This window comes from Triturus cristatus, chromosome 9 (assembly GCF_964204655.1).
Source record: "Triturus cristatus chromosome 9, aTriCri1.1, whole genome shotgun sequence".
Taxonomy (NCBI): Eukaryota; Metazoa; Chordata; class Amphibia; order Caudata; family Salamandridae; genus Triturus; species Triturus cristatus.
The window spans coordinates 437,608,668-437,623,307 of NC_140592.1; positions in this window are offsets into that span (position 1 = coordinate 437,608,668).

Consider the following 14,640-nt stretch of genomic DNA (forward strand, 5'->3'; position numbering starts at 1 on the left):
GCTTGCACTAAATGGCAGCCCTCTACGTGCTTGCAAGGAGGATACGAATCAATGCAGCAGGACAGCGCAGGAGAAGGGTCCAGGAGAGAGTATTCAGAGTGCGCATCACCTTGCTAGGACAGAATGAGGATGAGGTGTGCGACAAGTATCGACAGAATCGTGCCATGATCATGCGCCTAATTGCAGACCTGGAACCACTACTGCAGCACCAGACACAATTCCTGCGCACGTCCAGTTCCTATGCAGCCTGCACCCACTGGCCTCTGGAAGTTTTCAGGGGGCCTTCGCCGTAGCCGGAGGCGTGTCGCAAAGCGCACACTCACGCCTCTTCCACAAATTCATTGATGCCATGCTGACAATGATACACACCCACATCAGCTTCCCCACAACCCCACAGCAGTTGGACCACAACAAACAGGCATTCCACCAGGTGGCCCATTTCCCCCATGTCATTGGATGCATCGACTGTACGCATGTCCCCATCTGTCCACCCTCTGCCAATGAGTACATATTTCGTAACCGCAAGTCCTACCACTCAATCAACGTGCAGATTGTGTGCGATGCCAAGCAGATCATCACGGACCTAGTGGCACAAATTCCGGGGAGCACACACGACTCCTACATATTCAGACACAGTGGCATCCACAGGCGCCTACTCAACAGAGAATTCGGAGAGGGACTCCTGCTTGGTACGTACACATACCTCGTCCACACATGAGCACCACACATGTATATACATCACCCTTGCTAAGCCTTTGCTTCTATCTTGTAGGTGACAGTGCATACGCCCTGCGTGAATATATACTCACCACCTACATCAATCCAGCAACACCACAGGCGCAACGATACAACGCGGCCCACATAAGCGCAAGGAATGTCATAGGGAGGACCCTTGGGATTCTGAAGAGTCGCTTTAGAATCCTAAATAAGACTGGCGGTGCCTTGCAATACAAACCTGATACCTGCTGCAGGATTGTAGCTGAATGTGCCATGCTGCACAACATTGCAACCAGAAGGGGGATACCCATAGAGGTGGACAGGAATGACGACTACTGGGATGACCAACCACCCGCGCAACACCGACAGGCACACGTCCCTAACACAGCTGAGGGCCATAGGAGGCGGACATACATCACGCAACATCATTTCTGATCCAGGTAAGAATGAAACATGACAATTTCATTAGTGGTGCTTCTGTTTAATGCACAGGAGCACTGAGGTATGTGCGGACAAACATGAAATAAAATAATATCTCCCCAATACAAGTGGAACAACAAATGGCCGTTGTAGTCACGGCTGTGCAGCGTCAAATAGGGGAGGACCCTGGTTGCCCCACCATGGTCATGTATGGCTGTAAGTTTGTCTAGTGGCGCTTGCCACGAACGCCCAGCCTCCTCTCAGGTGTCTCCTCACCCTCACCACGGCCTGTCCCTGTGGCTGTGGAGCACCGTGAACTGCGCCTCCGGGTGCTGGCCTCCGCCACCGAAACACTGCTCACACTTGAGGCAGCTTCACTGCCGTCCTCCCCTCCCAATGCGCTAGCACTGAAAGTACCGCTCTGCAGGTGTTCAACTGCAGCGGTCACCTGGCCTAGGGCCTTGGCAACATCACCGCAATAATGACCCAGGTCCACTGGCAGTGACACCGAGCGGCGTGATAGAACAGCGGTGCTGTTGCTCAGCCTAGTGATGGCCTTCGTAGAGGCTGCGGACCGGAGCAAGTTCTGCCGGTGCCTCCTTCTCTCGCTGTCATGCCCTGCTCTCATGGCACGGGTGAGTTCCTGTATGTCCTCCCTCAAGTACCCATTACCCTCTGCCACCACAGTCGTCATGTCCCTCACTGCCGCAGTCAGGGAACGCATTTCTTTAGCAAGGCGCGCTATGTTACTGCAGATTGTAGCCATGTGTCTCCCCTGCAGGCGCTGGACACGCAGCATCCGTTCCTCAATGCCACCATTTGGGGCGCTTGCATCGTCGCTGACAGTTGGTGTACTGCGCAGAGACCTGCGGCGCAGTGGGAGTCGGACACGTGCTGGTGGTGCTGCAGGCGGAGGGACGACTCTTTGACTTTGGCCCGATGGTGTTGCAGGTATCTGACATGCATCCATCACCTGCATGGGTGTGACTTGTGACCTGCGTCTCCGCTCTTTTGTATCAGTTGGTGCGCCAGCAGGTGGTGGTGGTGGTGGTGTGGTTGCTGGTGGAGGTGGTGATTGCGGCTCTTGCGGAGTATCGATGTCCGAATCGGCTGGTGTCTCCGATATGATTAGCCGGCCGCTGTCGTCGGAATCGCCAGGAGATGCATCTGTGTGTGAAACAGTGCATGGTTAGTGGGATAGTTACAACTAGGTAGTACTTTAAACATACATGTCCCCTATGATTCACTAAATAAACTGTCTATTACTAGCTTCTACTGATGTAGAGAAATGAAATGTTCTTTCTTCCTGTGCATGCACACCAGGCTGACATGACTACAACTCCCATGATGCACTACTGTTAGGTGTGGATGTTGTGTGGGGCAAATCTGCATGCACACTGTGATCGTGCTGGGGGCTTGGGAATGGTTTTACGCAATGCTGGGTGTGGGCACAGGCATGCATCTTACCATGGGCACTTGTGGCTGCGCCGGAGGTGTCCATCTGTGTGACTCCCACGACGGCCTCAGGCTCAATGGTCCCTTCCACCAGCTCCTCCAGGGCAGTGTTTGCTTGCACTGTTGATGGTCCGCCTCCTGTTCTGGATGCCTCCCGGAGCCTCTCAGCGATCCTCTCCTTGGCCCGCTTCCTGAGGTCGTACCACCTCTTTTTTAAATCGTCAATGCTGCAGGGCGTCACTCCCACCGCATTGACCCTCTCTCAGATGCGCAGCCATATGCGCCGCTTCTCCGCCTCTGGCACCTTTAGGGACAGCTTCCCAAACAGCCGATCGTGTTTGCTGCTCACCCCCTCGATCAGGTGCTCCAGCTCCCGGTCGGAGAACTTGCGCTTTCTCTTTCGTGCAGCTTCAGCGCTGGATGGTGCATCTTTCTCCATCCTGGTTGTGTAGGGTGGTAGTTCTGTCAGTGTTGCTTCACTGGCCTCAGGCAGTCTCCAGTTCCAGCTCCTGTCAGCTCCTCTGGCGAGGGAATGAGGGTGGGGCTGCAGTATTTCCTGGTAGTGATGTCATAATGCCGTTCCCAGAGCGACCCGTTTTTTTACGTTTTCGCTATTACCGATTTCGCTAATACCGATTTCGCTAATACCGAAATCGCTATTAGCTAATTCGGTGATACCGATTTCGCTTTTTGCTATTCAGTGTTTGCTACACTCGCTATGGTATAATCGGTAAAATATAGCGATTTTTAAGGAATCGCTATTTTTTACCGAATCTGTTGATGCATTCAGTAAAGCGATTCCTTGATAACGAATCCTTATTTTTCGCTATTAGGGAATCGCTTTTGGTTTTGTTGATGCATGTGCACCTTAGTGTTTGTTTTATTTTTAAGATTGCCTATGATCCTTAAGCATTTTTTGAGGAACAGCGTAACTAGTTAGTATTCATCACAATTCTAGGTGACATTGGATCTGGTTACAAATCTGTATATTTAATGTGGGCTGTGACACACAGTGAAGGAAAATGGCCTTTCCATTGCCAGGCTCTTAATTGGATGAATATTAAAATAGCATCTGGGAAATATTATTTGTATCTTTTTAAGGTTTTTTCATGAGAAAGTCGGGCACCTGCTCAAACATCCAGTGTTTAAGATTGAGCTTGTATCATGTGCATCTTTTACGTTGTTGTTTATGGGACAAAAATGTCTAAAAAGTAGTGAATTAGGGAATAGGTTCGCATTACATACTCAATTTCTCAGGATATGAAGCCTGTTTATCTGAGTGCTTATTTTTGACTTGATACACATGTTTAAGACTTCGAGTAGACGAGGAACTGTTTAATTTCACAGTAACTTTAGCCCATCTTGACCTAGATTGCAAGTACTGTGATACATCGGGTTAAAATTCTGAACCCAATACCAGCCCTGATTATGAGTGGGCCGCATTATTCCCCCCCTTGCACAAGCCACTTTTTGTGCAGGGTTGGAAATACCAAGTTGTGTAGAGTTCATCGTACCCAGTGAGAACTGCCCAACCCTATGCTGAATTTCAGCAGATCGGAATTTAAAAGGGGGAAAGAGGGTGGTATTTTATTTTCTGTGATAAAAAGGGATTTTGTGCAGTAGGCACCAAAATATGCATACTATTTTCCAAAACCTCGCAACAGGTGCAATATATTGCATCCAAAAAATTCCAAATCCAGTGAGTCGTTTTTTAGGTCTCGACTGGCGTTGGAGCGCGCATGCGCTCCTCGACTCGAGACTTATAGTGAACAAGTATACTTTTACAAAAGGGCTTTAAGCCCCCACCGTTTATGCTAAACGGTGGCCAGTCATTGGAAAAGAGCTTTGTATGTTGCCTCCCTTTTGCTTTTTTGGACGGCCCACTTGGATGGGCTCTCCTGCTTTCCGTGCGTCGTAATTCTTATCTTTATGGGGCCATGTGTTTCAAACAAACACATGGCCCCATAAAGACATTTTTGTCTGTTTTTTTCATGCTAGGGGAAGTTAAGTGGCTTGCCCAGAATCACAGTATGTTGAGCTGCTCCCCAGCTCAAATGTCGGCAGCCGTAGCCGCAAGGCCACATCTCCTATCCAGCAGTGGACTGACCACAATTTGTTCTGTATGTGCCAAGGCCGGACCTCACTGTAGACGAATTAAGTAGCTCAGTTTCCTCACTTTTCATCATCCCTGGAACGGGAACAGATACCCACATCTCCTGCCGCCAGCTCTGCTCGCTCTGAAACCGGAGCCATGAGAAACAGAAGGGTCGGCCTGAGCAGGAAACAGCTGGTTTCCATTTTCTGCTGAGACTCGAGATGACAGCCAGGGCCGTGAGGGCCTGAGCCCTCTCACCTGGCTCCTCTCGCAGGCGGTGGGGAGTGAGTACATGCGAGGCGCGTGCGTTTTCTTTGAATTATCTTTGGCTCACAGTGTACTCCTGATGGTCTATTTAAACATCGCGGGGGGAATGCCTTCGGACCTTTTTATCACGAAAAATTGCTGCCCGGTTCCTGGCTTGAGTTTGGAGGTGGGATTAACTAGCGCCTAGGATAACGCAGTAACTTGCTTCACATTCTGTAATGAATTGTGGTGTGGGCTACAGAGTGTCACTGTTGGTGTACTATAAATGTACTGTAAATGTTGAACTGTGCCTTATTTGCCTAAGTGGAATTGGCGATTAAAAAAGCAGCAAAGATCGCCAAACTTGAGAGTGACAGGTTTCGCTGTGCTGGTATGACATACTTTACGTATATTACCAGAGTGCAGGAGCCAGACAGAATGCAGCGGTGTTTAGTTTATCTGCTACAGCACAAGCGAATAATTTATTTACATTTATGCCGTGGGAGTTTGAAGCAGAATTGACCAGCAAACGACAGGGTGTTATAATAATGAGTGTTTGAATGAATTGTGTTATTGGGATACAGAGACTGCATCATTCACTGTTCATCGTGCCTTATTTGAAATCCTTACGAAAACAATATTTAAGAACCATGAAAAATGATGCACATACTGCTACTGGTGAATTATAATTAATTGTATCCACATCCGTTGAGGCTGAATGCTATAAAGTGTTTAAATATTTGAATGCTTTTGTTATTTTTCATTATACTGCTAAGCTTTTTTGAACCTGGAGTTTTTCGCCACATGAAAACTCCTTGCGGCGCTTAGTTTTTTGCCACTTTCAAACTCCTTGCGGTGCTTTGTTCTCCGGTATGTTTTGCTTTCCCATTGAAAAGTTGAGGCTCACACAATAACAGACAGCACTCCCTACATGCGTATCTTTTTTAGATTATTTACATACCACTGGACACTGCTGAGCTTTTCGCGGTGCCGCGATATTATTTCACCGGACAGTGCTGAACTATTCACAGCGCTGTGCTGTGCCCTGGGACTGTGCATTTGCCCCTGCAGAGAGCAAAGCTGGAGCTGCCGGTCACAGCTCCACGGGGTGGGGGCTCGGTGATGCATCCCGGCGTCCAGCACAGGCCATCCTCTGGGCCTCCCCTTCCAGCAGTGCAGTGTCTGACAACCCCAATAACGCATACATGCACACACACAGGCACGCTGCATGCTCCAGTTTTTTGTCTCTGTCAATATTTTAACAGCTGTGACTTTACACACTTTCTCATGAGGCCGTGATCACAGTAGGCACAACTGCGCATCATTCTTTGGGTTCTACAAAGAGGCCAAGGACTGGATGAGCAAGTAGTGTGAATACCTTTATTACAGTGACTGGCAATGTGAGACACGTGACCACTTTCAAGTTCAACTCCAGAGCTCTCTCTCTTCGTGCGTGCCCCCATGCACAGTGCGAACTGACGCAGGCACCCTGAGGCCTCCGCTGACCTGAATTACTTTCAGGATTCTTTGCAGTTTGTTTACAGAGAGATCATTCTTTTTAGGTGTAAAGTTTAGGACATAAATTTAGAGCCTGGTCGGCTTCAATATGTTACTACTTACTGCCTGTGTGAGGGCCCGCCGAGCGCAAGACAGACAGATCTAATTAGTCGTGTGTACTTAGAACACATTGAATTAACATTGCAAGCTTCAGTAGGATGACTTCACAAGAAAAGGCAAGCACATCCTTTGATTCTGGGCAAATCAGTTCATCGCTCCGTGACTAATGTGTGGTTGTGTAATGTGACATTACCGGTACAGCAGTCGCGCCGTTAATTTAATTTAAAATGCTTTTACCAGAGGATACATTTCTTTTGCTGCAACAAGGGCACGTGGATGACCGGAGGAAAAACTGGAAGGTTGTCAAATAAGCGAAGCCGTCCCACCGAGCCCAAGACAGGCAGATTTAATTAGTCATGTATACTTAGAATACATTAAATTAACACTGCAAGCTTCGGTAGGATGACGTCACAAGACAGGTCCGGGAGACCCTGCGAACGTGAACAATAACCCCGGGTGTAGTTTGCGTAGTAGCGCTACGCGTAGCTACGCGAAGTGCACTTCGCACTACGCGAGCTACGCAAACTGCATAGTGCAATGTGCAAAATGGTGTTTACGATGCTTGCACAGTGCCAGATGCTTGTCCGCACTGTGCAAGCATAGCAAACAGCATCTTGCACAGTGCAAGCGGTCGTTTTCTGCCGCTCGAGTAGATTTCTACTCGAGCGGCAGCTTTCTCAACGCGAACTGGTAGTTTCTCATCACGGGCGGCCGCGAGCATACGCGACCACTTGCAATGAGAAACCTGACCTCCCTGCATTGAGAATCTCGCTGGGAGGTTTATTTTCCACGCTCGCGATCGGCAACTTGATGTTGCTAATCGCGAACGAGGAAAAAGTCTCGCTGGAATGTCATTTTGGTCGCTCGCGGTAGCCAACTTGACGTTGAGGACCGCGAGCGAGCAAAAAATGATTGCGATGCCACGCTACACTACACTACGCGTGTTTGCACTGTGCTACGTGCAATTCGCGTAGTGCAAAGTAGCGCAAACTACGCAAACTACGTGAGCATAGCGTAGTGCTTCGCCCAGGGTTAGTCAGCAACATGGAGGAGACAGAACACTCTCGGAGCCCAGAGAACTTTGTTGGGCTGCATGCAGCGGCTCTGCGCTGTAGAAGTCCCCTTGCTCTACTAGGAGAGCCTGCACCACAGAGGGCCACCGGCAAGGACGTATAGCGTGGCCCTAGAAATCAGAAATCCAACTCCTTGTTCATGTGTGGTGAAACCCAGGGCGCCATAACACCTGTGCAGACCAGGACCAGGTGATAAAGACAGGCACTAGTGGGCATCTCAGAGGGAAACAAAACGGAGCCTGGTATAGGTATCACAGCATAGACCATCTATACAGCACACTCCACGAACTGAAATGTCTTGTGACACTGAAGTCAAGGTGGGTAATAATGCCCCCCAAATCAATGGGGCTTGTGTGATTAGCTTTAGAAGGATGAATAGCTGGGTTGGCCATAGTGGGGATTGAATGTGTGATCCGCAGAGGGTGAACAGCCCACAGAGCTGCCTCCATGTTTGATTGGAGCAGTATGAGACAGACAGCAGGGATGACGCAGGACCAGCTTGCAGGATGGAGAGTTCGACAGTGACGGCTCCGAGGTGACAGTAGAGAGATTAACAGAGGTGAAATATATCTGCATAACGGTCGACAGAGCTCGAGACAAGAGTAGCCGGGAGGAATCTGAGCCGGGAGCTGGGGCTCAGCACGCAGCATAGTGCCTGCATAATCTGAAACCAGCTGGTGATAAATCTAATAAAGATCACATTAAAATGTAAATGGGAACGCTAATTCGATCCACAGAAGTGCCGTTACTGAAGAGGAACGGTGTAAAGTGCTGTCAGGGCAGATGTGCAGCTTGGATTCGCCCTGCCAGCATTCTGTCCGCCCCCACCACAGCTGCAGAAGGTTAATGGCAGGATTATTGGAACTACAGATGCTGCACGAGACAGGCGCGACTACGTGTCCCCCGTGTTTGCAGTGCCTGATACATATGTACTGTGTCTGTGTGAGTGTGTGGAGAAGGTGTATGAGGATGTGCACATCTGCCATCATTGCTCGTCTGTGTGGTGTGTCTGTGTTTTTGTGTTGATGTTTCTTGTCTGTTGTGTGTATGTATGGTAGTATCTGTGCATGAGCTGTGTGTCTATGTCTGTGGGCGTGGTATGTGTCTGCGTGTGTTTGTTGGGTGTGAGTGGTTTTTGTCTTTATCGGTGGTTTATGTGCCTGTGTGGTGTTTCTACTTGGCGTGTAATGTAAGTGGTGTGACATGTCTTTGGTATATGTGTGTTTGAGTGTTTATTGTGCGCGTGTGGATTTTGTCTTTTATCTGCGGTTTATGTGCCTGTGTGGCGTTTATGCTTGGAGTGTAATGTAAGTGGTGTGGCATGTCTTTCATATATGTGTGTGTGTGAGTGTGGAATGGATCTATGTTTATCTGGTGGAGACTGACCCCATTCGGAGTGAGAGGATCGAGCCACAGGACAGGTAAAGGACACTAGACCTCAACTGTGTTGGGTGAGGTTGTTTGCCCAGGGCTTTAAGGTGGATGAAAAAACTGGGGGGTTTCTCAAAGGGGCGTGACCAATGTGATTAGGGGCGTGGCTTACCAAACACGTAAGCTAAAAGTCTGTGCTTCGCATAGTGTGCCGCCTGTCTTGTATTTTTATGTTTCTGTCATTGCATCCAGATATATGATACAACAAGTAACATCGTGTTTACAACAAGTCAGGACATATTGGCTTTGTCAGCCACAGGACAGGCAAAGGACACTAGACCTCAACTGTGTTGGGTGGGGTTGTTTGCCCAGGGCTTTAAGTGGGATGAAAAAACTGGGGGAGGTCTCTCAAAGGGGCGTGGCCAATGTGATTAAGGGCGTGGCTTAAAACATGTAAGCTAAAAGTCTGTGCTTAGCATAGTGTGCCACCAGTCTTGTATTTGATGTTCCTGTCATTGCATTCAGATATATGATACAACAAGTAACATCATGCCTACAACAAGTCAGGACATATTGGCTTTGTCAATGGTTGTTAGTTGCATAAGATAAATAAGCAGCAACTATGGCGTGTATATAATATTGAAAAAGCTTTCACTTAAAGCCCTGGTGACACCGCGACAATGTTTCTTCTCCCAAGTTTCAAAAAGAGAAGGGAAATCCAGAGAGAAAATGACTCTCTTTAAAGGATTTCCCTTCCTCTACAACGCTCACCTGGCATGACGTAACTTCCTCAATAGTGAGAAGTGAACAGTGTGAGCAGCGCACATTGATGTGCCTGCTATAACTGCAGTCCAGAAAAAAACAGACCGCCTGTGCCAGGGCATAAAACAGAGCCCGATAGAGACCCGTTTCGAGGCCCCCTTTAAACAAGCATTGGCATAGCCAATAGGTCTCGCCTTTGGGACCTTATAAGTGTTTAGTTATCCAGCACAATATCCTTGGTGCAACAACATCAACTGTTACATGGTTAAACACTTATAAGGCCCAACGGCGAGACCTATTGGCCAATAGGTCTCGCCTTTCATTAAGTTAAAGCCATTTGCTTCACTATACAATACCATTAGCAAAGCAAATGGCTTTAACTTAATCAAAGACGAGACCTATTGCATTTTCAATGCTTGTTATATGGTGTGATAGATAGCACCTTTCACCAGTGGGACTCGTTATCAGGGCTACCAGTGTGTAAGACCCCTGGTCAGGACAGCTCCACCCTGAGTGCCTCTGCCCCAGCGTACACTGCTGACTGCAGTTCGAGGCAGCTCCTGTCTCCTCATTAGCCTGCTTTTCTTCTGCACTGCCTTTTTTTTTTTATCCCTTTTTGCCTTTATTTTTAGCCTTGTTTTTAGCTTGCTTGCCTTTATTTGTTCTTGCCTTTATTTTTAGCCTTGTTCCTTTTTCCGCTTTCTGCCTCCTTTCATTTTTTGCACAGCTTTTTCTGCTGCTCCTGCTGCCTCCACCTCTCCTGCGTGTTCCCGCTCCCGCCTCCCAGCTGTCCCGCCCTACTCCTAGTTAATGGGGGGCACTCCACGGCTGCGCCGTGCCGCTGGTGAGCCAAAGGCAAGCCCGTCTGTGGCTGTCCGCGACCCAACCACAACCAGCACCAGGGACCTTCTCGACAGCACCGCCCCCAACATCGCATTCCTCACAGAAACCTGAACGAATTCCGCCTCAGGACCTGACATTGCGATCGCCATCCCCGAAGGCTACAAGATCACCCAGAAGGACCCCCTCAACCACCCTGAAGGAGGCATAGCCATTGCCTCAAGTCCAACCTCCGGCTGAGCACCCACTCCGAAGGGACCACAGAACTGATGGAACACCTCCATTTCAAGATACAGACCTACCTGATCACCAACCTACGAGGCACCGTCATTTACAGACCCCCCAACCCCACGCACCTTTCACTGACTCCATCACTGATATCATCACCCTGCAAGCCATCTCCTCCACCGACTACACCCTGCTGGGAGACCTAGACTTCCACCTTGACAACCGCCAAGAGCCGACCTCCACCTCCCTCCTGGACAACCTCCTCAAAATCAGACTCATACAGATCGCACCAGAATCCACGCACTCAGCAGGAGACAACCTCAACCCCATCTTCACAGCAGAAACAACATCACCTTGAGCCACACTTCAGAACTCCAATGGACAGACCATCGCTGCATCCAATTCACCTTCAAAAAACACATCTCCCGCAAACGTCTACACCAGCTCTAGTGCAGGAATTCAAACAAGATCTCGGAGACCAGCTCACTGCCTCCCTCAGCAGCTCCTCTCCCACCACCATGGATGATGACCCAACCACTACCGCCTGCACCCTACACAACTGGATCACCGACTGCACCAACACCATCGCCCCCTCAAGAAAACTTCCAACCCATAAACTAAGATAACCAGCTGGTTCTCCACCAAACTCCAAGAAACTAGATGAACTTGCAGATCTCTCGAAAGTTATGGAGAAACTCTAAAACCACAGCAGACCTCGACAGTTTCGAAGCAGCCACGGTTGCCCATCACAAACTCATCAGACACTCAAGGAAGAAAGCACTCCAGGACAGAATCTCTACCCACGCACACAACAGCAAGGAACTCTGCAGAATCATCAAAGAGTCCACCCAACCCAACAGTGAGACAACAGACATCCCCCCTCCCAGGAATCTTGTGACAGACTCAGCGCCTTCTTCTACCTCAAAATCAAGACCATTTAGGACAACTTCAATGAGAGCAACCTACACTCACCTAATCATCAACACTCCTTCGAGACGGCCTCCTTCCCTGATGACTAGAAACAGGCAGAGATTAACTCTCTACTGAAAAAACCCTCGGCGGACCCCACTGAACTCAAGAACTTCAAACTAATCTTCATACTCCTGTACCTGTCAAAAGTCATGGAATAAGGCGTAAACAGCCAGCTCGCCTCCTTCATAGAAGAAAACAACATCCTCGACCCCATCTCAATGAGGCTTCAGGAAAAACCACAGAACAGAAGCCGCCCTTCTCGACGCAACAAACGACATCCGCTCCCTCCTCGACAGAGGAGAGACTGTGGCCCTCATCCTCCTGGACCTCTCTGCAACCTTCGAAACAGTCTCACACCACACGCTAGCCTGTAGATTCCTTGACGCTGGGATCCAGAACAAGACCCTCAACTGGATCTGCTAATTGTTCTCTGGCAGAGAACGCCTGGTCAGACTCCTACCCTTTCTCTCGGACCCCTCTTTGACCACCTGTGGAGTCCCCCACCCTGTTCAACATCCACATGGCACCGCTCGCACCCATCATCAGATCTCACGGACTCAACATCGTATCACATGTAGACGACACCCAACTCATCCTCTCCCTATCCAACGAACCCAACGACACCCAACTAAACCTCTCCCCATCCAACGAACCCAACATCTCCAGACACAACTTTCAGGAAGGGATGGAATCAGTCGCCAGGTGGATGAAGAACTGCTGCCTACAACTAAACTCAGACAAGACCAAAGTACTTCTCAAGGGCCTGCACCCGAATGCCTGGAATGACACCTGGTGTTCCCCCGCCCTCGGAAACCAGCCCACTCCCACCGACGGTGCACACAACCTTGGAATCATACTGGACTCTGAACTCAAAATTGACCACCAAATCAATGGCATCCCTTCCTCCTCTTTCCACACCCTCCGCTCCTACATAAGACCTTCAATTGGATACCCTCGAACACAGGAAAACCATCACCCATGCCCTCATCAGCAGCAGATTGGACTAAGGCATCGCACTCTACGTCGGGATCAACAAGAACCTCACACGCAAACACCAGAACATCTAGTTGGTCTCCGCCAGACTAGTCCTCAATCTGCTGCGCCACTGCCCAATCACCCAACACCTGCGGACAATACACTGGCTCCCTGTTGAGAAGAGAATCACCTTCAAACTTCTCACCTACTCCAACAAGGTTCTCTACAACACCGGACCTGCCTACATGAACCATCGCCTCTTGTTCCACGCAACCCAAAGATCCCTCCACTCAGCCCAGCTCTCCTTTGCTACGGTATCACGCATCAAGACGACCAGAACAAGAGGGCATTCCTTCCCCTTTCCTGCGGCCAAGGCTTGGAACAGCCTCCCTGTCCACCCCCCACAGACAACAGCACCCCCCAGGTTCTTGAAGGGCCTCAAGACCTGGCTCTTCAACGAATCTCCATGAACATCCAGGAGCCTGCGTGAATCCCCCCCTCAGTGCCTTCAGACCCCTTCGGGTGAGTAGTTGCGCTTAACAAACCTGTGATTGATTGATTGTAAATGTTCACAATTATGATTTTTTCTGCACCTTGTGCGATCGGTGTTTAACAAATGTGGAAATTATTTAAATCTGATAAATATTATACCTGGTAAAAATCCCATGTGCAGTTTTTATCATGTACAATATTTAGCACATATGTTAAATTTTTTTTTTTTAACTTGGTTGTTTTAGTTGCCTCTTCATGAGCTAAACGCTAGGCTACGCCATTATGCTCGTCACCCGCTCTGGGATAATCCGTAGGAGTCGGCACGTTGTAAGACAGTTTAACAAAACATAACATGAAGAAGCAGGCAGAAGACATTGGTGCATATTTACAAGGAATATGACGGAGCACGGTGTTAGCCTTCTTGGCTCAACGCCCGCTCAGCCATTTTTGAAACGCAGGGCTGCACCGTATTCACAACAATACGGTGCAGCCCACGTTTCCCCCTGCCTGGCTCTAATTAAAGCTGCCTAGTGCCAACACAGGCATCCTTGCACCTTATTGCAAGGGTGCCTGCGTTGTGGAAATGATTGTTTATGTGAAAGAAGGTGTCCCTTCCTGCACATAAATAATCTTAAATGGCGATTTGTAACTTCTGTGTGTGCTGCTTTGTGCAGCACACACAGAAGTTGCAACTGGTCTTTTTTAAATGATTGTTTATGTGCAGGAAGGAACACCTTCCTGCACATAAACAATCAAGCATGGTGTGTTGCTGTCTTTATGCGTGTTGAACAATGCACATAGAAACAGCAAAAATTAGGAGAAAAACAGCATTTGTCCTAGTTGCACCATGTTAAGACCAGCCCTAGTATATGGGGCAGGGTCAAAATCAATGGGCGGAACGCTCATTTCAACACCTATTGCCCACCCCTTAAGTATAGCATGTAAGGATGCCTTATTTGCACGGCCGCTTAATGTGGCTTAACGCTGCCTTGTAAATAAGGCGAATCCCGTATCGCACCAGTAACATCGAAAAAAGTGACATTCCTGTGGCGATAGGGGCTTGTAAATATGCCCCAACAAGCAAGAGGTCCTCACAACAGGTGAAGGTGCACCAACTCAGGTGCAAATTTAAACCCTGGAGGAGAAAGTTCTTTCTACCAAGAACTTATTAGCAATAGACTGATGTTTGCCCCTTGATGACAGTGCATCTCTTTCTGCTGTGGCTTGACAGGCAGTAGTGTTTTCTGAACTTTACACAGTGCTTCACAGAATCTAAATGCATGTTTTTCACTTTTATATTGGCTTACAAAAATACCCTAAAAATTAAGGCTTTCTATATTTCTTTGCTGTAATTATCAATTAGAATTCAGTTGCCAA